The sequence below is a fragment of the Hyaena hyaena genome, unplaced genomic scaffold (genome assembly GCF_003009895.1).
Source record: "Hyaena hyaena isolate Hyena2069 unplaced genomic scaffold, ASM300989v1 scaffold_923, whole genome shotgun sequence".
Lineage (NCBI taxonomy): Eukaryota > Metazoa > Chordata > Mammalia > Carnivora > Hyaenidae > Hyaena > Hyaena hyaena.
In genome coordinates this window covers 406,833-432,259 of record NW_024081556.1, presented here as the reverse complement: position 1 = coordinate 432,259, position 25,427 = coordinate 406,833, and positions in this window count along the sequence as shown.

The following is a 25,427-nucleotide window of genomic DNA, read 5'->3' as shown; positions in this document are numbered from 1 at the left end:
CTCCTACTTACTTGACCACTTTCCCAGATTGTTAATTTTATATTATTTTATATTCATTATTTTATTCCTAATATGATTAAAATCTGAATGTTTTTATTTTAAAATTTTTCTTAGTAATATAAATTTAATATTAAATATGTAAAATGTATTTACATATTATTTCATTGTTATGCTTGTAATTTTCTCAGCATAGGTTTATAAATATTTTCTATATTATTTTGCCAAAATTGAATAAGGAGCCCATATTTTTTATCTTACCTGGATAAATAAAAACTTGGATAAATATTTAATATTTGACAATATACTTACTGCCACAGCCTATGTAAAATAGTTTCCCCAGTATTTTTTACTTCTTTTGTAGCATGCTCTTTTTAATTTTTCAACCCTCATATCCTCAAAACTATCACTGGGGATACCACATATGTCAAGACCTCCTGGTTCCCTGGCGAAAGTAAATGGGACCATGGTGGTTACATGCACTAAGGTAGGCCAAAGAGGGGCTTCCTTGAGATTTTTGTAATTAGGACTAAAGATGTTACCAACCCCATGTTTAGCCACTTGCCACTAGAAAGGACAATACTCAAGAGATCAGTTTGATTAAGAGGTAATTGGAACTTTATTTTGGAGGCCAGCAAAGAACGTGGTCTCTTTTCCAAAAGCCAACTCAGAGTTTTCTGCCTGGCCTATGGTTTTTAAAGGGATTTAGTGAAGTTAATCGACAAGGGGAATGCAACAGTTCTTGATTTTGTGCCAGCTACAAATGTTATCTCAGTGCTTGGGGGTTGTATGAGGGGATCCAGTTTGTGTTTTGTGCAGGAGTACTCTGTTCTTTCTGCAAAGGAGGTTGACATCTACAATACACAAATGGAGCTTTGTAAAATCATTTGTGTGACCTGAAAAAAAAATATTTTGCTAAAAATTGCTATGCTAATTAGAAAGTCAAGGCATCTTCAGAGAGACTTTATGGTCTCTGTGGGCTGGGAAAGTTCTAGACCTTTATTCCTCAAGGCCAGTAGTGTCTGCCATGGACCCAGGGATTTAGATCAGCAAGTAAGCAGTGAATTAACTTGAAACAAGTTAATCCTTATAACTGTTGGAGTGCTATTATAAAGAGAGAATCAATCCTAACTCTCAACAAGTTAGTGAAGCCATAAGATTTGCCATTTGTTTTGGCAAATTCAGCAGCCATATGTCTTAAAAAGTAGAGATAGTCTTCATTGTCCAAGTTCAGGGAATAAAACAACAAAAACTAAAAATAAGTACTCTAGCTCAGACACACACACACACACACACACACACACACACGTCATTGATGAAAGGGCTTTGGAAATTTCACTAATTTCTAGGCATTCCTGAGTGCCTGTTGTGTCTCTATCCTTCACAGGGGTTTTTAAAACTCCTTCTTTTTAAATGTTTATTTATTTATTTTGAGAGAGAGTGAGAGAGGAGAGGAAGAGCAGAGACAGGGAAAGAGAGAAAATTCCAAAGAGGCTCTGCACCATCAGCATAGAGCCTGATACAGGGCTAGAACCTGTGAAATATGAGATCATGACCTAAGTTGAAGTCGATTTGGACACTTAACTTACTGAGTCACCTAGGTGTCCCTGTTTTTTAAACTTCTTAAAATCTCCTAAGCCAAAATATTTCATCTTTTAGTTTCAGTTAAGTCTATGTCACTTGCTTCTGAGAGAAAGCATCTGAATGATGCAGGTTTTGGTGAGGCAGTGAGTACCCCACTAGCTAGACTGAAAAGTTAGCACTTCTTATTATAAAAGTGCTTGATTTAATCAGGTACTGAGCATCTGGGTTGAGCTCTAAGAAATAGCTAGCTTCTGACTTGATGAGAAAATATCAATACTTTGGAGTAATTGTAGCCTTCAGCAAAGGTTTATAAGATTGAAACAACTTAGAGTACCATCTGAAAGTTATACAGAACTTCAGCACAAATGTATAGATTTTTCTCTGAAATCAACTTTATTGAGGTATGGCTTGCATATTATAAATCTGCCAATTTTAAGTGTGTATTTCAATGGTTTTTGGCAGATATATACATCATCACTGCAATCAAAATATAAAATATTTCCACTATCCCCAAAGTTCTCTCCAGTCCTTTGTGGTTAAATTCATGCACAGCCCCAAGCAAATCTGATCTCTTTTGTCATTATAAATTAATTTTTACCTATCCTAGAATTTTCCATAAGTAGAATAATGTGGTGTGCTTTTTGAATCTAGCTTCTTTTGCACAGGTTAATGTTTCTGAGATTCATCCATGTTGTTGCTTATCACATTAGTTTGTCCTTTTTGAAAAATACCACAGATTGTTTACCCATTCACATGTGAATAGGCTGTAGCATTGTTTCTGATTTGGGCTATTACAATAAAACTGCTGTAGTTGATACACAGTGTTACATTAGTAACATTAGTTGTACATTAGTACAAGGCAGTGATTCAACAATCTATATGTTATATGATTCTACCCACAAGTATAGCTACCATCTGTCACCATAAACTTCTTTTGCAATACCATTTACTATATCCCCTATGCTGTATATTTTTATCTCCATGACTTATTCATTCTGTAACTGGAAGCCTGTATCTCCCACTCCCTTTTCCTCATTCTGTCCATCCCTTCATTCCCCTCCTCTCTAGCAAACACCAATTTGTTCTCAATATTTATGCATCTGATTCTGCTTGCTTGTTTTGTTTCTTAGATTCCTCATCAGTGAAATTGTATTTGTCTTTTTGTAACTTATTTCACTTAGTATAATACCCTCTATATCCATCTATGGTGTCATAAGTGGTAAGATTTCATTTGTTTTTATGGCTAAGTAGTATTTTTTTCTGTGTGTATACCACATATTTTTAAATCCAGAATTAGTTAATTTGATGTCCAAAACTTCACCTTCTTACATTGGTAGGTAAGCTTTATGGACTCAATTCTGTCCAATTAAATCTGAGTGAAGATTTCTGAATGTTTCTGGGAATGGTTTGTTTCTGGGATTAAAAGAAATACATGAGAAGAAATGGACTTTCCCTTAGATATTGCTGCCTAAGAGGATACCTGGACTGAAGGAGACATCATCTAATAAAAGCTTATGTCGGACTGAGTAGACAAGCCAACAGGGTGGAAGTGGAAAATAATAAAGATTGAAACAATCTGCCTCTTTGATTTGGGCATCAAATTAACTAATTCTGGAAATCATCACCTACAATAAAAATTTCCAACATGAAGAACCTGGGAGATACATTATTCTGCAGAAATTATCTTACACACAAATTTATGACAATCTTTTATGTTAGGTGAAGGTCTACTGTTAAAAAGTTGGAGTTATTGGCAGGCCTGTTGCCTATTAGATGAATAGTCTCTTTGTGTTTAATGAGTCTGAGGCTTAGGGAATGATAAATACAGAGAAGTAAAAGGTAGTCTTAGGAGGATTTATAAATTGAGTCTCAGTGTTCCTTAGCCTCAACCATGGCTATCTGACCATTTTTAAAACTGAATGAGTTATACATCTCCTCCCCTTTTGTGATTTACATTAATCCTCTTGTATTTCTGATACTAACCACCAGACTCCTAAACAGTAGGCCAACAAACTTCAGGCAATATCAAAATCATTATAAATCTGTCAGAGATAATGCATGTGAACCAGTTTTGACTTGTGCAAAGCGATGCTTGCTGAAGTTAAGTTGCAACTGAAAGAAAAATTCTGGGAAATATATATTTGGGTTTTTCCAATACATATGTAATATGGAATTCTGTTAATAAGATCTCTGTATATTAAATCTGTCTGTTAAATGGCAGGGGAAGAGATTTGGAAGAAATAATACATATTCTATATTGGAAAGAAACAGATATTAAATTACTTTAGCTAATTTTCTTCCAGTCATTTAAAGTTAATGTGATGCATGTGTGAATATTTGCTTTCTTTTTAGCTTTTCATTTTCATTTAACTTAACTAGAAAAATTATTTCCATTGCCTGTTGCAGAATAAATGATCAATAAGTGGCCAATAGATGACAATCTATAATATTATACTATCAGTAAATCACAAAGAAATTTTTATTTTCTTTATATTTGTTTTGCCTTTTATGCATCCTGAGAAAAATATCAAAACAAAAAAAGTGATTACTTCAGGTATTAAAATTTGAGGAGAAAATGCATTTTATGACAACAGACCTGAGTTCTTATGGTATGTAAAACCCACAATAAAAAATGATAATAAGCCTGGTTTCCTATTTGATATCTTCCCTAAAAATATTAAACATGGAAATGAGGAGAGCCTTTGATAATCTTCTTTGAAATTCACACTAAATCAGGACTTGTACAGCAATTCCCTTACTCTGGGATCATGTCTGAATTGTGATTTTGCAACATTCAGTTGTAATATTTAGAATAACAGATCACTTTGGTGTCATTTAAACTGCTTTGTCTGAAATGCTAATGAACCTAGTTAGCTGTCTTCAATCAAACAAAATTTAGTTTCAATTTAAAGAGAAAAGTTATATAGATTTTCAGAGTTTATGCTCAAAGACAAGTCTACTAAATATGTTCAGGAATCTAATTTGTGTTTGACAGAAATAAATAGAACAAAGAGAAAGGGAAAAATCAACTTATCAACAGTGTCCAGCATCAATTATAAATTCATCCTAGTAACTTTTTATTCACTTTAAGATGTTTTGTTTTTTACTTAGAATAAACAAATACACACATGGATATAATTTTATTAAGCATATATTTCAGTATAGAGATATACAATACTACACTGTATTCTTTACACAATCCCTATTTCTCAGCTTTCTTTATCCTTTCCATAGTAATACTATTGAGGCTTGTAATTGGCAGAAATCAGAACAAGGCATATTAGGAACCTTAAAATTATTCTCTGGTACCAAAAATGTGGACATCATACTGGCTAAAATTATGGTTTTATATAAAACAAAATACAAATTGTTGGGAGAAGCCAAAGCTAATAAAATAGATCTTTATCTCTTTTTTGTCACTTCACTTGAAAGTTGAGTGTAGGCACTATGTGTAAGGTAATATTCACACTGTAATTTCAGATACACTATCAGCCACAGACACACTCCATTTTAACATTTGCCCTTAAAATAAGTGGTACCCTCTATGATTTGCAATTATACTACACTAAAAATGATGGGAAAACTCAGTAACTGGTAATAAATAGAAAAAAAGTTTAAACTCTAGTTGTTGTTAAAATACCTGAAAGCATTAGACAACTTGTTTACTCATTTTTCACAAACTAATAATATCCTTCTGAAGTACAGGGGACACTGAAGGGGTAAGACAAAGGGGTACGAAGTTGGGAATGTTAAGTGGAAAAAAGAGTTATGTATAAATATATTTGAACTATATTTTGAAAAACTTAAGGCAATTTCTTAATGTAGTATATTTTTTCCGGTCATAAAAAATTAAAAGAACATAAAATTCAACCTCTATTAGTGTAGAGTAGTAAATGTTTGAAAGCATAGATGTAAAATGATAAAATAACATATCCTACATTCTCCAGAATCTAGAATCACTTTCAAGAGTAAAAAGTAATTGTAGATGGAAGACAGAGAAAAATAGTAGAAGCAGCTGCCCATTTTATATCCATTTTGTGAAGCTGTTAAAAATACTTGTGCTTGGCTCTTTGCATGGACATACAGGTTTTTCTCCTCTTAGGTAAATACTTAGGAGTGTCATAGTTGCATCATATAATAGGTGTATGTTTAGCATTTCAGGAACTTAGCTTCCAAACTAGCTGTAATAATTCTTATTCCCACAAAAGCATATGAGAATTTGAGTTCTTTCACCTTCTTAACAAAACTGGAAAACTGGTATAGTCTGTCTTTTTATTTTAGCCATTCAACTAAGTATGTATCTCACGGTTGTAATTTTTAGTTCTCTAATGACTAAGTTGAGCATCTTCATATATATATGTATATGTATATGCATATATATATATACATACACACACATACACACACACACATAAATTTTACCTTTGGTAAAGTGTTTAAATATATTGTCTATTTTAAAAATTGGTTGTTTGATTTGCTATTATTGAGTTTGAGAGTCCTTTTTTTTTCACTTCAATTTGACACTCTGTATTTTATTTTATTTTAGGTGATTTTATATATTTATTATTATTTTAATTTACATCTAGGTTAGTTAATTTATAGCATAATAATGATTTCAGGAATAGAATTTAGTGATTCATCATTTACACATAACACACAGTGCTGATCCCAACAAGTGTCCTCCTTAATGCCCATCACCCATTTAGCCCATCTCCCCACTCCAAACCCCTCCAGCAACCCTCAGTTTGTTCTCTGTATTTAAGAATCTCTTATGGTTTGTCCCCCTCCCTATTTTTATATTATTTTTGTTTTCCTCATTTATGTTAATCTGTTTTGTATCTTAAAATCCAAATATGAGTGAAGTCATATGATATTTGTCCTTCTCTGAGTACCTTACTTTGCTTAGCAGAATACACTCTAGTTCCATCCACGCTGTTGCAAATGGCAAGGCAGTATTTCATTCTTGTTAATTGCTGAGTAATATTCCATTGTGTGTCTGTATGTGCGTGAGCATGTGTGTTTGTGTGTGTGTGTGTGTGTGTGTGTGTGTGTGTGTGTGCACCATCTTTATCCATTCATCAGTTGATGCACATTTGGGCTCTTTCATACTTTGGCTATTGTTGATAGCACCACTGTAAACATTGGGGTGCATGTACCCCTTTGAAACAGCACTCCTGCAACCTTTGGATAAATACCTAGTAGTGCAACTGCTGGGTCATAGGGTTGTTCTATTTTTAATTTTTTGAGGAACCTTCATACTGTTTTCCAGAGTAGCTGCACCAGATTGCATTCCCTCCAGCAGTGCAAAAGGGTTGCTCTTTCTCCATCCTCAAGAACATGTGTTGTTCCCTGAGTTGTTAGTGTTAGCAATTCTAACAGGTGTGAGGTGGTATCTCATTGGATTTCTTTTTCAGGTTTGCGTTGGCTATTTGGGGTCTTTTCTGGTTGCATATATATTTAAGGATTGTTTGTTATAGCTCTGTGAAATATGCTGGTGTTATTTTGATAGGGATTGCATTTGAATACATTGATTTCTTTTGGTAGTATAGACATTTTAACAATATTTGTTCTTCCAGTCCATGAGCACAGAATATTTTTCCATTTTTGTGTTTCTTCTTCAGTTTCTTTCATAAGCTTTCTAGCGTTTTCAGTGTATAGATTTTTCATCCCTTAGGTTAAGTTTATTTCTAGGTATTTAATGGGTTTTGGTGCAATTGTAAATTGGATTTATTCCTTGATTTCTCTTTCTGCTGTTTCAATATTGGTGTATAGAATTGCAACCAATTTTTGTACATTGATTTTATATTCTGCAACTTTGCTGAATTCATGGATCAGTTCTAGCAGTTTTATGGTGGAGTCTTTTGGGTTATCTGAGAAGAGTGAAAGATTGACTTCCTCCTGGCCGATTTAGATGCTTTATTTCTTTGTGTTGTCTGAATGCTGAGGCTAGGACTTCCACCACTATGTTGAATAACAGTGGTGAGAGTGGACTTCTTACCATGTTCCTGACCTTAGAGGGAAAGCTCTGAATTTTTCCCCATTAAGGATGATATTAGCAGTTGGTCTTTCATGTATGGCCTTTGTGATCTTGAGGTATGATCCTTCTATCCCTATTCTCTTGAAGGTTTTTATCAAGAAAGGGTGCTGTATTTTATCAAAAGCTTTTTAAGCATCTATTAAGAGGATCCTATGGTTATACCTGTGCTGATTAATCCCATGGTTGTCATAACTTCCTGTTCTTTCATTTGGTGTAAATTCCTTCATTTTGTCACTTTTGAGGAAGAAAAAATTAATAAAATTAAAAATTAAAAACAACACAAAAATCAAATAAAAGGAGCTAGATCCTAGGTGTGTTTTTGCTCTTCTTGTTTAAAAGAAGCTTGATATAATAGAGAAAAAAGGGAAAGAAAAGAACAAAAATGGAAGAAAAAGAGAGGTACTAAAATTTTTAAATTAAAAGTATATAATAGAATAAAATGAGTAAAGTGAAATTGAATAAAAAGTTTATAAATTAACAACAGTAAAAGAAATTTTAAAAATTTTTAAATGAAAAGTAAAATAATTTTTCTCTGTTTCCAGGAAAATGAAAAGAAAGAAGGAAAACAAAAAGAAAAAAAATAATTTAAACAAAGAAGCCAAAGAAAAGAAACTAAAACAAATCCCTAATAGATGAACCATCAAAAATAATGGAAGCCAAATGTAACATCCAGGTTCTCCTAGAACTCCACCTATGAAGCACTCTATATATAGTCCATACACTAAGCAGGCAGAGAGACTGGTACTGGTCTTCTAAGGGATGTGCTTGGAGGCTACAGTTGGGTAGGACTATGTGTAATAGCTCTATTCTTCACTAGGTGTCACTGCTTAACTTACTGCTCATGCACATGTATGCTCATGTGTGGGAGAGGTGGAAATAGCTTCACCCAGCTTTCTAGGCTCTGGCACAGAACTCTGCGCTCTTACTGACCTGCATTCAAGCACCCATCCTTTGTCTCAGGCTTTATTCCACTCTCTACCTCTACCCTGTCCATGCCCAAGCCATCAGCCTACCAGGTGGCAGCTCCCCCTAGAGTTTCATCTAAGATGGGGCTATGTTTCAAAACCCCTCACTTCAGAGAAGACTGTGGCTTGGGTCCATTTTGACTCTCTGGGTGAGGGTCTCCACTGAGCAGTTGCCAGGTGCTGACTTGCCCCAGGAATTGTTCATGCAATTGCACAGTGCAGGGGTTCAGAGATTATGGCAAATCACAATACGCAGTTGGTTACAGGTTTCACCACACTCTGGTGTCTTTGTCCCAATACCAACAAATTTTGTAGTTCTCCAGGGTCTACTAGGACTTTTGCCTATGGGGAGGCCATATGGGCTCTACCAAATGCTCTCCAAGCAGGGAAACCACTTCTCCCCATGTGTTATGTGGTCCCCTCAGACTCTGCTTGGTATCCACCCTTTTTCCTCACCAGTACAGCACCAGGTACTGAGCTCCGGAATTTCTGACTCTGCGCTCCACTGTTTATAGAATCCTAATGGTATTGAAACCCTCCCCTCTCTCCCTGTCAGTGGTTTTGGGAAACAGATTTCTTGTTCAGTCCCTTGTGAGTGTTTTCACTCTTCTCTTTCTCTCCAGCTGCTTTCCAGGGAGTGCTCTTTCTGCTCTCTCCTAGTGTGCCACATACTCCCCCTTTTCTCTGTCCTCTCTCTACAAAAACAGCTCCATACCCACCAAGGCTTTCTCTCCCCTAGTTCACCTCTCTGTACTGTGTACCTACCAAGTTCTGTGGTTCAAGTTATGCAGATTGTTGTGTTAATCTTCAGATCAATTTCCTAAGTGTGCAAAATATTTTGGTGCTGATCTAGCTGCATTTCAGGGAAGAGACACTGGGAACTTGATGCTGCTCTGCCATCTTGTCTAACCCTCAAGAGTTCTTTTTATATTCTATACAGAAATTCTGTATCACATACGTGATTTTAAAATATTTCCTCTGAGTATGTAGCTTGTCATTTCATTCTCTTATTAGTCTTCTGAAGAACAGAAATTTTTAATTTTGAGAAAGTCAGATTTACCTATTTGTTCTTTTGTGGTTTGTGTTTTCAGTGTAATATCTAAAAAATATCTTTGCCTACTCAATTTTGCAAAGATTTTCTCCTATGTTTTCCTCTAGAAGTTTTATAGGTTTTACAATTAGGTCTATGCTCCATTTGGAGTTAATTTACTATTTAGTGATTTATTTATTCATTCTTGGATTTGGGTATTTGTTCCAAAAAAGTTTGTTGAAAAGACAACCCTTCACTGAGTGACCTTTGAATATTTCTAAAAATAAGTTGTGTATAAATATGAAGGTCTTTTTCTAAGCTCCATTATATATTTCATTCCTTTATTTGTTATTCCTTTATAAAGTCTTAATGCAATAGAAAACTGTCTTGATCACTATTAGTGCTTTAACTTTTTTGTTCTTTATCAAGATTGTTTTTGGCTATTCTAAATCCTTTTCATTTCATATGGATTTTAGAAACAGCTTATCAAATTTTACCAATAATTTTACTCACAGTTTTACTGGAAATGCATTGTAGATAAATTTGGAAAGAATTTATACCTTAACAATCTTAAGTCTTCTAATCCATGATTGAGGCATGTATATATTTATTTAGGTCATCTTTAACTTTTTATTTCAGCAGTCTTTTGTCATTTCACTGTATAGCTTTCTAGAGTGAGCTTTGAATGTTTGTGTTATAAGACATTTGTTCATTCATCTGTGTGATTTAATTTCACAGACATAGTTGTACTTATCTTCCATTTACTATCCATTCAATATTTAGTAATGTCACCTCTCCTATTCCTGAAATAATTTGTACTTTATCTTTTTTTTTTTTTTGGTTCACATATGAACCAAAGTTTATCAAGTTTTTTGTTCTTCACACAAAAAGGCACATTGTGATTTTCTTATTATTTCAATTGTTTTTCATTTTTTAAGATTTTTTCTCTTTGTTCATTATTATTATTTTTTGCTGCTTAGTATAGTTAACTATCTCTTCATTTTTTTAGTTTCTTAAGGTATAAACTGAGGCAATTGGTTTAAGGTATGTTTTTTAATAAAGAATTATAAATATTATCCTAATATTATTGTCAGCATCCTATAAAATTTAATATGCTGTGCTTCCTTTTTTATTATTTAATATTTTAATTTTAATTCTAACTCCAGTAGTTAACATATAGTATTATATTTTAGGTGTACAATATAGTGATTCAATAATTCAATATATTACTCAGTGCTTATCAAGATAAGTGTACTCTTAATCCCCTCCATTATTTCATCCATCCCTCCACCACCACCCCTTTGGTAACCATTTGTTTGTTCTCTATTCTTACGAGTCTTCTTTTTGGTTTCTCTCTCTGTTTCTCTTTTTCTGTTTTCTTTGTTAATCTGCTTTGTTTCTTAAATTCCACATATAAGTGAAATCATATGGTATTTGTCTTTCTCTGGCTAATATATTTCACTTAGCATTATATTCTCAGGGTCCATCCATGGTGTTGCAAGTGAAAAGATTGCATTCTGTTTTTATGGCTCAATAATCTATAACATTTCTACTTTAGCCATTCATCTATTGATAGGCATTTAGGTTGCCTCCATAATTCAGCATTTGTAAATAATATTACAATAAACATAGAGCTTCATGTATCCTTGAAAATTAGTATTTTTGTATTCTTTGGATAAGCACCCAGTGTGATTACTAGATCACAGGATAGTTCTATTTTAATTTTTTGAGAAACCTCCATTTTGTTTTCCACAGTGGCTACATCAGTTTACACTCTCACAAACAGTGCAGAAGGTTTTTTTTTCTTTACATCCTTCCCAACACTAGATATTTTGTTTTTGAGTTTAGCCATTCTGACCGGTGTGAGGTGATATCTCATTATGGTTTTGATTTGCATTTCCCTGATGATCAGTGAAGTTGAACATCCTTTCATGTGCTTGTTGGTCATCTGTATGTCTTCTTTAGAGAAAGGTGTGTTCATGTCTTCTGCTAGTTTTTTTTTTTTTTTTTAATTTGTTTCTAGGAGAGAGAGAGAGACAGCGTGAGCAGGGGAGGGTCAGAGAGAGAGGGAGTCACAGACTGAAACAGGCTCCAGGCTCTGAGCTGGCAGTCAGCACAGAGCCCGACGCGGGGCTTGAACCCACGAACCGCGAGATCATGACGTGAGCGAAAAGTCGGACGCTTAACCGACTAAGCCACCCAGGCGCCCCTCTGCTAGTTTTTAAATTGGATTATTTGTGGAGGTTTTTTTTGGTGTTGAGTTTTATAAATTCTTTATATATTTTGGATACTAACCCTTTATTGGATATAACATTTGCAAATATCTTCTCCCTTTCAATAGGTTATATTTTAGTTTTGTTGGTTGTTTCCTTTGCTGTGCAGAAACTTCTTCTCTGGATGTAGTCTCTATAGTTTATTTTTGCTTTTGTTTCCCTTGCTTCAGAATACATATCTAGAAAGGTAGTGTGATGGGCAATGTCATAGAAATCACAGTCTTTGCTCTCTTCTCAGATTTTTATGGTTTCAAGTCTCACTTTTAAGTCCACAGCCCATTTTGAGTTTATTTTTGTATATGATGTAAGAAAATAGTTCTGTTTCATTCTTTTACAGTAGTTGTCCAATTTTCCCAACACTATTTGTTGAAGAGACATTTTCCCATTGGCTTCTTTCCTGCTTTGTTGAAGATTAATTGACCATACAATTGTGGATTTATTTCTGGGTTTTCTAGTGCATTCCATTGATCAATGTATCTATTTTTGTGTTATTACTATGCTCTTTTGATTTCTACAGTTTGTAATATAACTTGAAGTTTTTAGTTGTTGTATCTCCAGTTTTGTTTTTCTTTTCAAGATTTCTTTAGTTATTCAGGGTCTTGTGTGATTCTGTATAAGTGTTAGAATTGTTTGTTCTGATTCTGAAAAATGCTGGTGGTATTTTGATAGGGATTGCATTGAATGTGTAGATTGCTTTGGATAGTAAAAACATTTTAGCAATGTATCTTCCAGTATATGAACATGAAATATCTTTCCATTTCTTTGTGTAGTCTTCAATTTCTTTCATTAGTGTTTTGTAGTTTTCATAGTGCTAGTCATTTGTCTTTTTGTGGTTAGATTTATTCTTAGGTATCTTAAGGTTTTTGGTGCAATTGTAAATGGGATCAATTCCTTGATTTCTCTTTCTGCAGCTTCATTATTAGTGTATAGAATTGCAACTGATTTCTGTACCTTGATTTTATATCCTGTGACTTTGCTAAATCCATCTATTAGTTCTGGCAAATTTTTGGTGGAGTCCTTAGGTTTTCTACACAGAGTATCATGTCATCTGCAAATAGTGTACATCTGACTTCTTCCTTGCCATCTTGGATTCCTTTTATTTCTTTTGGTTGTCTGATAGCTGAAGCTAAGACTTCTAGTACTATGTTAAATACTAATGGTGAGAGTAGACATCCCTGTATTGTTCCTGACCATAGAAGAAAAGTTCTGTTTTTTTCCCATTATTGATGGTACTAGCTATGGGTTTTTCATATATGGCCTTTATGATGGTGAGGTATGCTCCATCTTTGTTACTTTGTTGAGGGTTTTTATCTAGAATGAATGCTGTACTTTGTCAATTGCTTTTTCTGCATGTATTAAGAGGATCATATATTCTTATCCTTTGTTTTCTTAATTTGTTACATCACGTTAATTGATCTGCAAATATTGAACCACCCTTGCAATCTAGGATTAGATCCAATTTGATTGTGGTGAACATTTTTTTTAATATACTCTGAGATCAATTTGAATGTATTTTGTTGAGGATTTTCACTTCTATGTTTATCAGGGATATTGGCCTATAGGTCTCTTTTTGGTGGAGTCTTTGGTTTTGGTTCAGGGCAATTCTAGCCTCATAGAGTAAGTTTGGAACTTTTCCTTTCCTTTCTACTTTATGGAATAATTTGAGAAGAATAGGATTTAACTCTTTAAATGTTTGGCAGAATTCCCTAAAAGCCATCTGGCCCTGGACTTTTATTTTTTGGGACATTTTTTATTTTTATTTTTGATTCAATTTCTTTGCTTGTTATGCGTCTGTTCAAGTGTTCTTCCTGTTTCAGTATTGGTCATCTATATGTTTCTAGGAATGTATCCATTTATTCCAGATTGTCCAATTTGTTGGCATATAATTTTTCATAATTTTCTTGTAATTGTATTTCTTCTTTTTAACTTTTTTAAAAATTTATTTCTGAGAGAGAGAGAGAGAGAGAGTATGAGAAGGGGAGGGTCAGAGAGAGAGAGAGTGAGATACAGAATCTGAAACAGGCTTCAGGCTCTGAGCTACCTGTCAGCACAGAGCCCGATGCAGGGCTTGAACCCACAAACCGAGAGATTGGCCACCCAACCGACTGAGCCACCTAGGTACCCTGTGTGGTTGTATTTCTGTGGTGTTGGTTATGATATCTCCTCTTTCATTCATGATTTTGTCTATTTGGTTCCTTTCTGTTCTTTTTAATAAGTCTGACTATGGGTTTATCAATTATATTAATTTTTTCAGAGTCAACTCATGGTTTCATTGGTCTGTTCTGGTTTTTTTATTCTACATCATTTATTCTCATATTTTTTTAATAAATGGTTTATTTTGAGAGAGAGAGCAAATGTGCAAGAATGAGTGAGGGAAATGGGCAGAGGGAGAGAGAATCCCAAGCAGGCTCCATGCTCAACACACAGCCCAGTATGGGGTTTAATCTCATGATCATGAGATCATGAACTGAGCTGAAATCAAGAGTTGGATGCTTAACTGACTGAGCTACCCAGGCACCCTTGCTCTCACCTTTATTATTTCCCATCTTCTGCTGGGTTTAGGTTTAATTTTTTGCTCTTTTTCTAGCTCAAATATGCAACGTATTTGAGATTTTTCTTGCTTCTTGATATAAATCTGTATTGTTATGTACTTCCCTCTTATGACCACATTTGGTGCTTTCTAAAGGTTTTGGATCATTGTGGGTTTTGTTTTCATTTGTTTACATGTATATTTTGATGTCTTCTTTAATATTCTGGTTGACTCATTCATTCTTTAGTAGGATGTCTTTAACCTCTAAGTATTTGTGATCTTTCTAAATTTTTTTCTTCTGATTGTCAAGTTTTATAACATTGTGGTTAGAAAAATATTCATGGTATTATCTCAATCATTTTGTACTTGTTGAAGCCTGATTTTCAACCTAGTATGTGATCTATTCTAGAGAATCTCCCATGTGCACTTGAAAAGAATGTGTATTCTGCTGCCTTAGGATGAAATACTTGAATATATCTGTTAAGTCTATCTGGTCTAGTGTGTCATTCAAAGCCACTCTTTCCTTGTTGATTTTCTGTTTAGATGATCTGTCCATTGCTGGAAGTGGGTTGTTAAGGTCCCCCACTATTATTTTATCATTATGAATGAGTTCCTACATGTTTGTTATTGTTTTATATATTTGGATACTCCCAATTTGGAGGAATAAATATTTATATTTGTTAGATCTTGTTGGATATAATTCTTTATTATGACATAGTGGCCTTCTTCATCTCTTGTGACAGTTTTTGTTAAAATGTAGCTTCTCTGATATAAGTATTGCTACTTGGAATTTCTTTTGATGTCCATTTGCATGGTAAATGTTGCTATGTCTCCTCACTTTCAATCCACCAGTGTCTTTAGGTCTAAAACGAGTCTCTTGTAGGCAACATATAGATGGGTGTTTTTATTTAATCCATTCTGACACCCTATATCTTTTGATTAGAGCATTTGGTCCATTTGCATTCAGAATAATTACTGATAGTCATAAATTTAGTGCCATTTTATTACTTGTCATTGTTTCTGGAGTTTTTCTCTGTTTCTTTCTAATGTTTGTCACTTTGGGTCTTTCTTCCCAAAGAGTTACCTTTAATATTTCTTGCAGGGCTGGTTTAGTGGTCACAAACTTCTTTAGTTTTTGTTTGTCTCCTTCTTTTCTAAATGATAACCTGCTGGATAGAGTACTCTTGGCTGTGGATTTTTCCCATTTAGCACATTGATTATATCATGCCACTTTGTTCTCCTGTCAAGTTTCTGTGGAGAGACCTGCTGCTAACCTTATTTGTCTTTCCTGGTAAGTTAGGGACTTCTTTTATCTTTCTGCTTTTTATCTCTATTTTGCAAATTTAAATACAATATGTCTTGGTGTTGGCCTGCTTCTGTTGATTTTAATGGGAGTTCTCTATGCATTTTAGATTTGAAAGTCTATTTCCTTCCCCAGATTAGGGAATATTTCAGCTATAATCTCAAATAAACCTTCCACCTCCTTTTTGGTCTCTTCTTTTCTGGGATTCCTATGATACAAATGTTATTATGTTTTATGGAGTCACTGAGTTCCCTAAGACTACTTTCATGATCCAAGATTTTTCTTTCCCTCTTTTGATCAGCTCCATTATTTACCCTAATTCTATCTTCTATATTCACATATTTATTCCTCTGATTCTTCCTTCCTTGTGGTCACTTCAATCATTCAGTTTTGAATCTCAGTTATTGCATTTTTCATTTTGGTCTCATTGATTTCAAGCTCTTTTATTGCTGTGTTGGGAGTATCCCTGATGTCATCTATGTTTTTCTGAAGTCCAGCTAGTATCCTTATGATTGTTGTTTTAAATCCTTCATCAGGCATTATACTTAATATTTGTTTTTATTAGGTCTCTGGCCATGACCTTTTCTTGTTTTTTGTTTTGAGATGAATTCCTCCATCTTGGGATTTTGTCTAGGTCTCTTCTGTGTGTTAGGAAAGCTTGTTATATTTCCTGCTCCTAAGAATGATGGCTTTATGAAAAAGAAGACGTATAATGTCCAATGCGTGGCACTTCAGGAGGTGTCTCTGATGGGTGCTGCTTGTAATCTGCTGCTGTGTTAATGCTGCTCTATCCCTCAGGTTAGTCAGTGCTCAGCAGAATTTCTCCTTGCCTGCAGTGGGGAGTGTTTAGACCTTGGCCAGAGCGTAGTGAGTTTTAACTAGGTGTGCTCTGGTTTGCTTGATAAAACAGACTGATCCTTTTTCCACTGGATCCGAAGCCTTGCAGATCTCTGTGGTAGTAGACATAGTATATGCAGGGGTTTGTGCTGGCTTTCTGGGGAGGGGTCCACTGCACTTGTGCACTGGCACACTTGCTTGTGAAAAGCAGTCCCAGCTGAGTGCACACGGGAAGGGCTTGGTATAAGCAGAATAGGCAGCCAGTATTAGTGCTGTGCTGTTTACTAATGTTAGTTTATGCTGAGGGGCGGGGGAGAGAATTGATGCTAGCCAGCTCCTTTGACCCTAGAGAGGGGATTTCCTTCTTCCTCCTGTCAGAGAAGCCCTCCCAGAAGAGAGAACAATTTCCCCTGAACACCCTAGTTTTTTGTTTTTGTTTGTGTTTTCAGATCGTTGGTTCTCACATTGTGTCCAAGTTGCTTTCCTGCTGGAGGAGCACAGCGGACTTTGGGCTCTGTCATACCAGGCCAGCTGAGTTTGAAAACTCCAAAGTTTAGGGACCTGGTATGGCAAGGACCCACTGGTCTTCCGGTGAAAGGTTTTGCTGTACTGGCATTGATGCAGGCTTGACCCAGAAGGAAGTCACCCCAGAGTGCAGAAATGTGAGGGTTAGAGCAAAGTGCACCAAAGAGTCAGTGCCCAGATGTCTCTGCACCTATGTTGAGGGGCAGGGGAAGAAAATGGCACCCCCCCAGCTCCTTTGTCCCCAGAAAGGCAAAGCTACCTCTTCTAGATGTGCTCTGAGAAGGAGGAACCATCTCTCTCAGGGCTTCTCAGCTGATCCTGAGACCTCACCCTCTGCCCCCAGGTTACCTGCCTGCCTTCTCTACATGAACTCTGCAGTGTGCTCAGGGCTCTGTACAAGCCTAGCTCTGGACCTCTAAAACCCCAGTCTTTGAGCTCTGTTGGTTTTAAAAACTTAGAAAAATCAGCCCCTCTCATTTTCCTAGTCAGTATCATCGGGGAAGTATTTTCCTTGTGTGATTCCCTCTGTGCTTCACGTCCAAGGCTCGCTCCCCTCCAAAGCACCCACAGTCTGTTTCTCCTCTGAACCATGTCTCCACACCCCCTGCTTCCCACAATGTGGCCTTCTCTCTCCCTCTAGTTGTGCAGTTTGTTCTGTCAGTCCTCAGATTGATTTCTTGGGTGTTCAGAATGATTTGATATTTATCTACCTATGCCGAAGGAATGAGACAAGCCTAGGTCCTCCTCCTCCTCTGCTATCTTAGCTCCTCTGTCTGCTTAATATATTTATTTAGCCTATTGCTTTGGCTAAAACTTCTAGCATTATGTTGAATAAAAGTGGCAACTGTGTACATACTGAAAATTGTTAGTTTTTCACTTTTGTGATATAGCTGAGGGTATTTCATATATGGCCTTTATTAGGTATATTCCCTCTAAAGTCACTTTGTTGACTTTTTACCATGAAAGGTGTTCAATTTTGTCAATTCTTTTTTGGAATCTATGAAATGATCCTATGTTTAGTCCTTTATTTTGTTAATGTTGTGCCAGAAATCTTAGACACATAGAAGAAGAGACAAGCCAAATTTAGTGGTTTCAATTTAAATCATTACAATTTTATTAGGCACATATTATGTGCTATACAGTGCGCTCAAAGTTGAGAATTCAAAGAAGAATAAGACTAGAGACCAGAACAAATTTAGGATGTTATCATCCGATGTGTAAATGATGAATAAGAAACCCTATAACAATTTTCATTTAGGAACATGTTTGATCTGAGAGATAATCCAATAACCTTTTGGATCAATAGAGACTTAATCATATAAAAGATGTTTAAGAAGGTGTCTAGGCCATATAAAAAATTCTAACTAATATGCTTCTAAAATGTTGCATATGCTGATGAATAACAAGTTTTGCAAAAAATAATTTTGTTGGGAAACTCATTTCTGCAAAAATGTTTTTGTTGGAAAAGAATATCTTAATTAAATATGTGTGGGGTCATTTTATATATTTATGAAAATTGCTTGTGTGTATACACACACACACACAAACACACACACATATATATAGTTTTAGTAGTAGGTAAAGGAGAAAAAAGAAAATGTGAATGCTTTCTTGTAGGAAACAATTTAGTAAACATATTTACTAGGTGCTTATCTTTAATAGACTCTTTTATTGGTTCCAGACTATTAGAAAAATACATCTACAATAACTAAGAAATCATAACAAAACCCTTAAAATGGTTGTTTTTAAAATGTTTTATCTGTTATTAAAACGTAGAGTAATTAAGTGTTACAACTCCTTGAAGTTGAAAATATTTATATCTTGTTTTGGTCTTTTAGTAAAAAATATGTGCAATAGAGTGTATTGTATTAAAATAATGTGACAGTTAAATTGTAAATTCATATATATGTTTCATGATAATTATTTATATGCCAGAGTTATATAAGCCAGTGTTTAATCCTTGGTAAACAACGTTAAAAACTTTTCAAGCTGGCTGCCTTTTTCAGCTTTCTTGAAGTTCAACAAATTAAGTAATAGGCTCTTTGGAGAATTAAATGAATTTATTTTAGTTCTAATATAAAATGGTCTAATATATAGCTCTCATGAGTACTAATGTATTCCGAGTTCTGATTTCACGTGACCAAATATGATAATTGAGGTTTCAACAGCTAAGATATGAGAAAAAGGAAGTAGGGGATTATGATATTCAGTTTGTTGATTAACTAGTTTAATGGTTTTGTGTAGTATCTTTCTGGAAATTCAACTGGGAAGATAGAAATGTTTGTTTTTAGTGAAAGAGGGTAGTCAGGGCTGGAGGTAGAGATATTCCATTTTATTTATTTATTTATTTAGTACTTTTTATGGCTTTGAATATGCAAAGAGCTTCTCCATTTGCTCAAACTACAAAAGTTGACAGGTGAAATCAAATGAGAAAATTTCCAAAGAAGTTGCAATGTTCAGTGAGAGAAAAAAGAACAGACTAATTCCTGCAAAAATAACTACATCTGAGATTTGACTAGAGGAAAAAGGACCATAGATATAGGTACAGGACAGTTTTAGAAATATAGAGATAAAACAGGAACAATGAAGAAAGACTCCCCATTATGGAGGCCTTAAGCTGTGAATTCTCCACAGAATTAAATGTCATACCATCTTAATAGTGCCTGAAAAAGTTGTGGTTGTAAGAAAAGGCTAATATATTTGTTAAATTCTAGTAGTTGATTAGTGAGTTTTACAAACCTAGTAAAGTGCTGAGAGCTGAAGCAAACTTTCAAGAGATTTAAAGAAAGCATGTTGGGGCACCTGGGTGGCTCAGTCAGTTGAGCATCCAACTCCTGGTTTCTGCTCAGGCCATGATTTTATGGTTTGTGAGTTCAAGCCTCACATCAGGGTCTGTGCTGGTGGTGCAGAGCCTGCTTGAGATTTCTCTCTCTCTTCTTCTCTGACCTCCTCCCACAAAAATATATAAACTTTAAAAAATTTTTTAAAAGCATGGTGACAGCTAGGGAACTGAGAATAAACTGTTCCATAAGGACATTACCAAGGAAGAAAAGGGGAAGGGTTATGGTAGTTTAGGAGGAAGAGGTTAGTGAGAAGAGGGTAAGAAATTTATTTATTATGAATGACTCAGTAATATATTACTATGGTATCTACTTTATACATATATTAATTTGTCATTTCACAGGGAGGTAAAAAAACTTTTAGAGAAAGCTGGAGCACTTGGAAGGATATGAAGATTTAGATCACACACTATTATACCAAATATATAAGCTGGACAGTCTTTGTTTCAAGAAAAAAAAACTAGAAAAAGCAACATGTTCATATGAAGTAAGAATTTCTGTTGAAGGATACTATAAAGCAATTGTGAGAAGATATTTTCAACTCATATATCTGGTAAGAGTTTATTATCTAAATCATTATTAAGAATTTAATAAAAAGTCAATCGTTAAGAATTAGATAAAGAAGCAAATAGAAAATGATAAAAAAATGTAAGTAGATATTTCACAGTAGATAAAACATTAATGACTTGTGAATATGTAAAGCTGTTGAACATCTTTAATAGGAAAACACAAATTAAAGTCATAATAAGATAATATATAAATCTACAAGATTAACAAAAGTTTAAAAGTCTGATATTGCCAAATTTAACTGAATATTGGAAGAACATGAATGCTTGACTACTAGTAATGTGAGGATAAATTGGCACAATTACTTTAGATAACTAACAAGCTTAGAGATGGACATATCAACCACCTACCAATTCTAGAATATCAAGATATATAATTTACATATTTATGTATACATATACACACACACACTTTTCCAAAAGTATGCCAGGAGATATTAAGAAACATACATAATGCATTGTTTTAAATTATGAATATAATAAAAGTAATTCAAATGTTTACTAGGAAGGGAACATTAAATAAAGACATAATAGGATGCAGTATGAAGTATAGTAATACATGAACAGGTCTTAATCTCAGAAAAGTCATGTTGAATTTAAAAAAGAATTAGAAAAACTATACAGTAATATTCAGTTTATATAAGTGAAAAGTTATACATTATTTAGGAGTACATACATAGTTGACAAACCTAAAAGAAATTCAAGGAAATAAGAATCTTTAGAATAACAATCAACTACGTAGAGAGAAATAACAATTTCATAGGGTAGAATATAAAAAGGTTCTCAAAGGTATTAAGTGTTTGATTTCTTAATCTCTATGATAGATGCTTGGGTCTTCTTTACTTGATATTCTTTTAATTATATCTTTATTTTGTATATTCTTCATAGGTATGATATATTTCATAGAATTAATTTTTTAAAGACAATGAATAGAGAAATGTAGAATATATCCATAAGCCTGATATTTTCCAGTGTAGTTTTTCAGAAATCTGATATCTTTATTGTATAAAATATTATCAGCTTTTCTGGTGACTCAGGCTTCAGAGTCAGAGTCACCATTGGGCATGTGATCTACCTTCTTGAATTGTTGAAGAATATTTCTATATAGGAAGAAGAAAAGAATGACACCATCAGGTTTAGATGAAGGAAATTTTCTTCTAGAAGGAAAACATAAACAAACAGTTTAAATCATATAAGATTGTTGGGTTAATAGATTTCTGAAGGAAAAGGTAAAATAACACAAACATCCAGTTAATCTATTTTTATTTTTTTTGCCTAGTTTTATTGAGATATAATTGACATAATATTATGTCACTTAAGGTGCACAATATCCTAATTTGATATGCATATGTATCATGAAATACTTCAATTAGGTTACTTAAAACCTCCTTCACATAATTATTTAGTTGCTATGCTGAGAACATTAAAGCTCTGCAACTTTCAAGTATATAATACAATGTTGTTGACTGTAGTCACCATGCTTTAAATTTATGTTTATTTTTTTATTGAAAGTTTGGCCAACACTCCCTATTTTCTGTACCCATATGTCCCTTGCAATCACCATTCTACTCTCTGTTTCTATGAGTTAATGTTTTTAGATTCCATATATCAATGAGGCCATGCAATATTGTTCTTTCTCTGATTATTTCACTTAGCATAATGCCTTCCAGTTTTATTCATGACTGTCATAAATGGAAGAATTTCCTTCTTTTTTTAATCACCAAACAATATTCCACTGGGGGAATATTCCACCTCGGGGGGCAGCAGGAGGGTTGTTTCCATGTTTGGCTATAGTGAGTAATGCAGCAATGTATATGGGAATATATAGATTGCTTCAAGATATGATTTTATCTCTTTGAATACATACCTAAAAGGATTGTTTTATCATGGTAGTTCCAATTTTAATTGTTGGTTTTTTTGTTTTGGTATTATTTTAAAAAATGTGAAGAATCTCTATACTGTATTCCAGTGTCTGTACCAATTTACATTACCAGTAATAGTGCACAAGGTTTCCTTTTTCCCCACGTCAGCATTTGTTATCTCTTATCTTTTTGATAATGGCTACTCTAACAGTTATAAAGTCATTAGCAATGTTGAATTATTTTGTGTGTGTACTTGTTATCCATTTGTATGTCTTTCTTCTTTAGAGAAATGTGTATTCAAGTCCTCTGCTAACTTTGGGCTTAGCTTCATCTTGTTTTTCTAGTTTCTTGAGTTGTAAAATTTGGTTGTTATTTGGGATGTTTCTTTCTTAGTGGAGGCCTTTTTAGATCTCCCTCTCAGCACTGCTTACTACATTTTGGTAAGTTGTCCATTTTCTTTCTTTCTAGATTTTTAAAAATGTTTATTTTGAGGGAGAAGGCCAGGAGAGAATCTCAAGCAGGCTCTGTGCTGAATGAAGCTGATATGGGGCTACATCTCACAAATGGTGAGATCATGACCCGAGCTCAAATCAAGAGTCGGACACGTAACCAACTAAGCCACCCACGCATCCTTCTTTCTAGATTTTTAAAAACGTCCTCTTTTGATATCATCCTTAATCCTTTGGTTGTTCAGGAATGTGTTGCTTAATTTTATGTGTTCATGAAATTCTCATTCTTCCCCTGCTATTGATATTTACTTTTGTATTATGGTGGTCAGAAAAAAATATCTGCTATAGGATTCAATCTTTGAAAATTTGCTAACACTTATTTTATGGCCCAACATATATATCCTTGAAAATGTTTCATGTTCACATAGGAACATGTATTCTACTGCTATTGAATGGCATATGTTGTACATTTCTGTTAGGTCCACTTGATCTAAATTATATCACAAGTCTAATGTGTTTTGTTTTGTTTTTTGTTTCTGTACAATCTATCCATTGTTGAAAGTGGGATACTGATGTCCCCTACTGATACATTTTGTTTTCCATTATTCCCTTCAGATCTCTTAATATTTGCTCAATATATTTAGGTGTTCCAATGTGGGGTGCATATACAATTATTATATCCTTTTGATAAACAGACCTATTTGTCATTATATAATGACCTTCTTTGTCTCATTAAAATTTTAGATTACAGTCTATCTTGTCTGATATTAATAGATTATCCCCTGCTCTTTTCATATCAATTTGTATGGAGTGTACTTTTCCATTTCTTTACTTGGAACCCATGAGTATCATTGAAGATGAAATAAGTCCCTTAGATAGCATAAAGTGGTTCCTGTTGTTGTTTTTAAAATCCATTTAGTCCCTTTAAGTCTTTTGACTAGAGAATTAAACCATTTAGAGTAATTATCAATAGGTAAGGACTTACTAATTATATCTTGTTAATTATTTTTTGGCTATTTTGTAGTTCCTTTGTAAATTGATGCTTCTGTAGCTGTATTTTGTTCTTTTTGTGATGTTTGTATTTACTATAGGTTTTGGTTTTGTGGTTAACCTAAAGCTTCTTGATATAATAGTCAATATTAAACTCATACCTACTTAACTTTGCGTACAAAAACTGTTTTTGACATCATAATTTACATATTTTTATATTGTGTATCTATTAACAAGTCATTGTAGCTATATTTAGGTTGTTAACACACCACAATATTATTTTTTTATTATAGTTTGTCAAGTTGGTTTCCATACAACACCCAGTGCTCATCACAACTGCCTTCCTCCATGCCCATCACCCATTTTTCCCTCTCCCTCCCCCCCATCAACCCTCAATTTGTTCTCCACTTTTAAGAGTCTCTTATGGTTTGCCTCCCTTCCTCTCCCTAACTATTTTTACCTCTTCCCCTCCTCCATGGTCCTCTGTTAAGTTTCTCCTGTTCCACATATGAGTGAAAAATATGGTATCTGTCTTTCTCTGCCTGACTTATTTCATTTAGCATAATATCCTCAAGTTCTATCCACAAATGGCTGATTTCATTCTTTCTCACTGGCATGTAGTATTCCATTGTATATATACCACATCTTCTTGATCCAGTCATCAGTTGATGGACAAATATTTAGGCTCTTTCCATGATTTGGATATTGTTGAAAGTGCTGCTATGAACATTGGGGTACATGTGTTCCTATGCATCAGTACTCCTGTATCCCTTGGGTAAATTCCTAGCAGTGCTATTGCTGGGTCATAGGAGAGTTCTATTGTTAATATTTTGAGGAACCTCCACACTGTATTCCAGAGGGGCTGCCCCAGTTTATGTTGACACCAACAGTGTAGGAGGGTGCCTGTTTCTCCACATCCTCGCCAGCATCTATAGTCTCATGATTTGTTCATTTTAGCCATTCTGACTGGCATGAGTTGATATCTCAGTGTGGTTTTGATTTGTATTTCCCTGATGAGGAGAGACGCTGAGCATTGTTTCATATGTCTGTTGGCCATCTGGATGTCCTCTTTGGAGAAGTGTCTGTTCATGTTTTCTGCCCATTTCTTCACTGGATTATCTGTTTTTCAGCACACCACATTATGATATTATTCTATATCTGACTACACAGAGTTATTTTTACTTATGGGTTGTATATTTTCATATGTTTTCATGTTTTATTTAGTGCCCTTTTGTTTCAGCTTGAAGGACTTCTTTCAATACTTTTTGTGAGGTAGATATATTGCTGAACTCCTTCAATGTTAGTTTTGAAAGTCTTTATCTGCCTTCATCTGAAGGATATCTTTGCTGGGTAAAAATATTCTTGGTTGACAGTATTCTTTCAGCATGTTGAATATATCAACCCATTCTCTGTTGGCTGGCAAAGTCAGTACTGAGAAGACTGCTGATAGCTTTCCAGGGGTTTCCTTAAGTGAGATAGTGTTTTTTTTCCTTATGTTTTTAAAACTCTTTTGTCTTTGATTTAAAATTTTTAATTTATTTATTTTGAGGGAAACCAAGACAATGTGAGCTGGAGAGGGGCAGCGAGGGAGAATCCCAAGCAGGCTCATCATTGTTAGCACAGAGCCTGATGCGGGGCT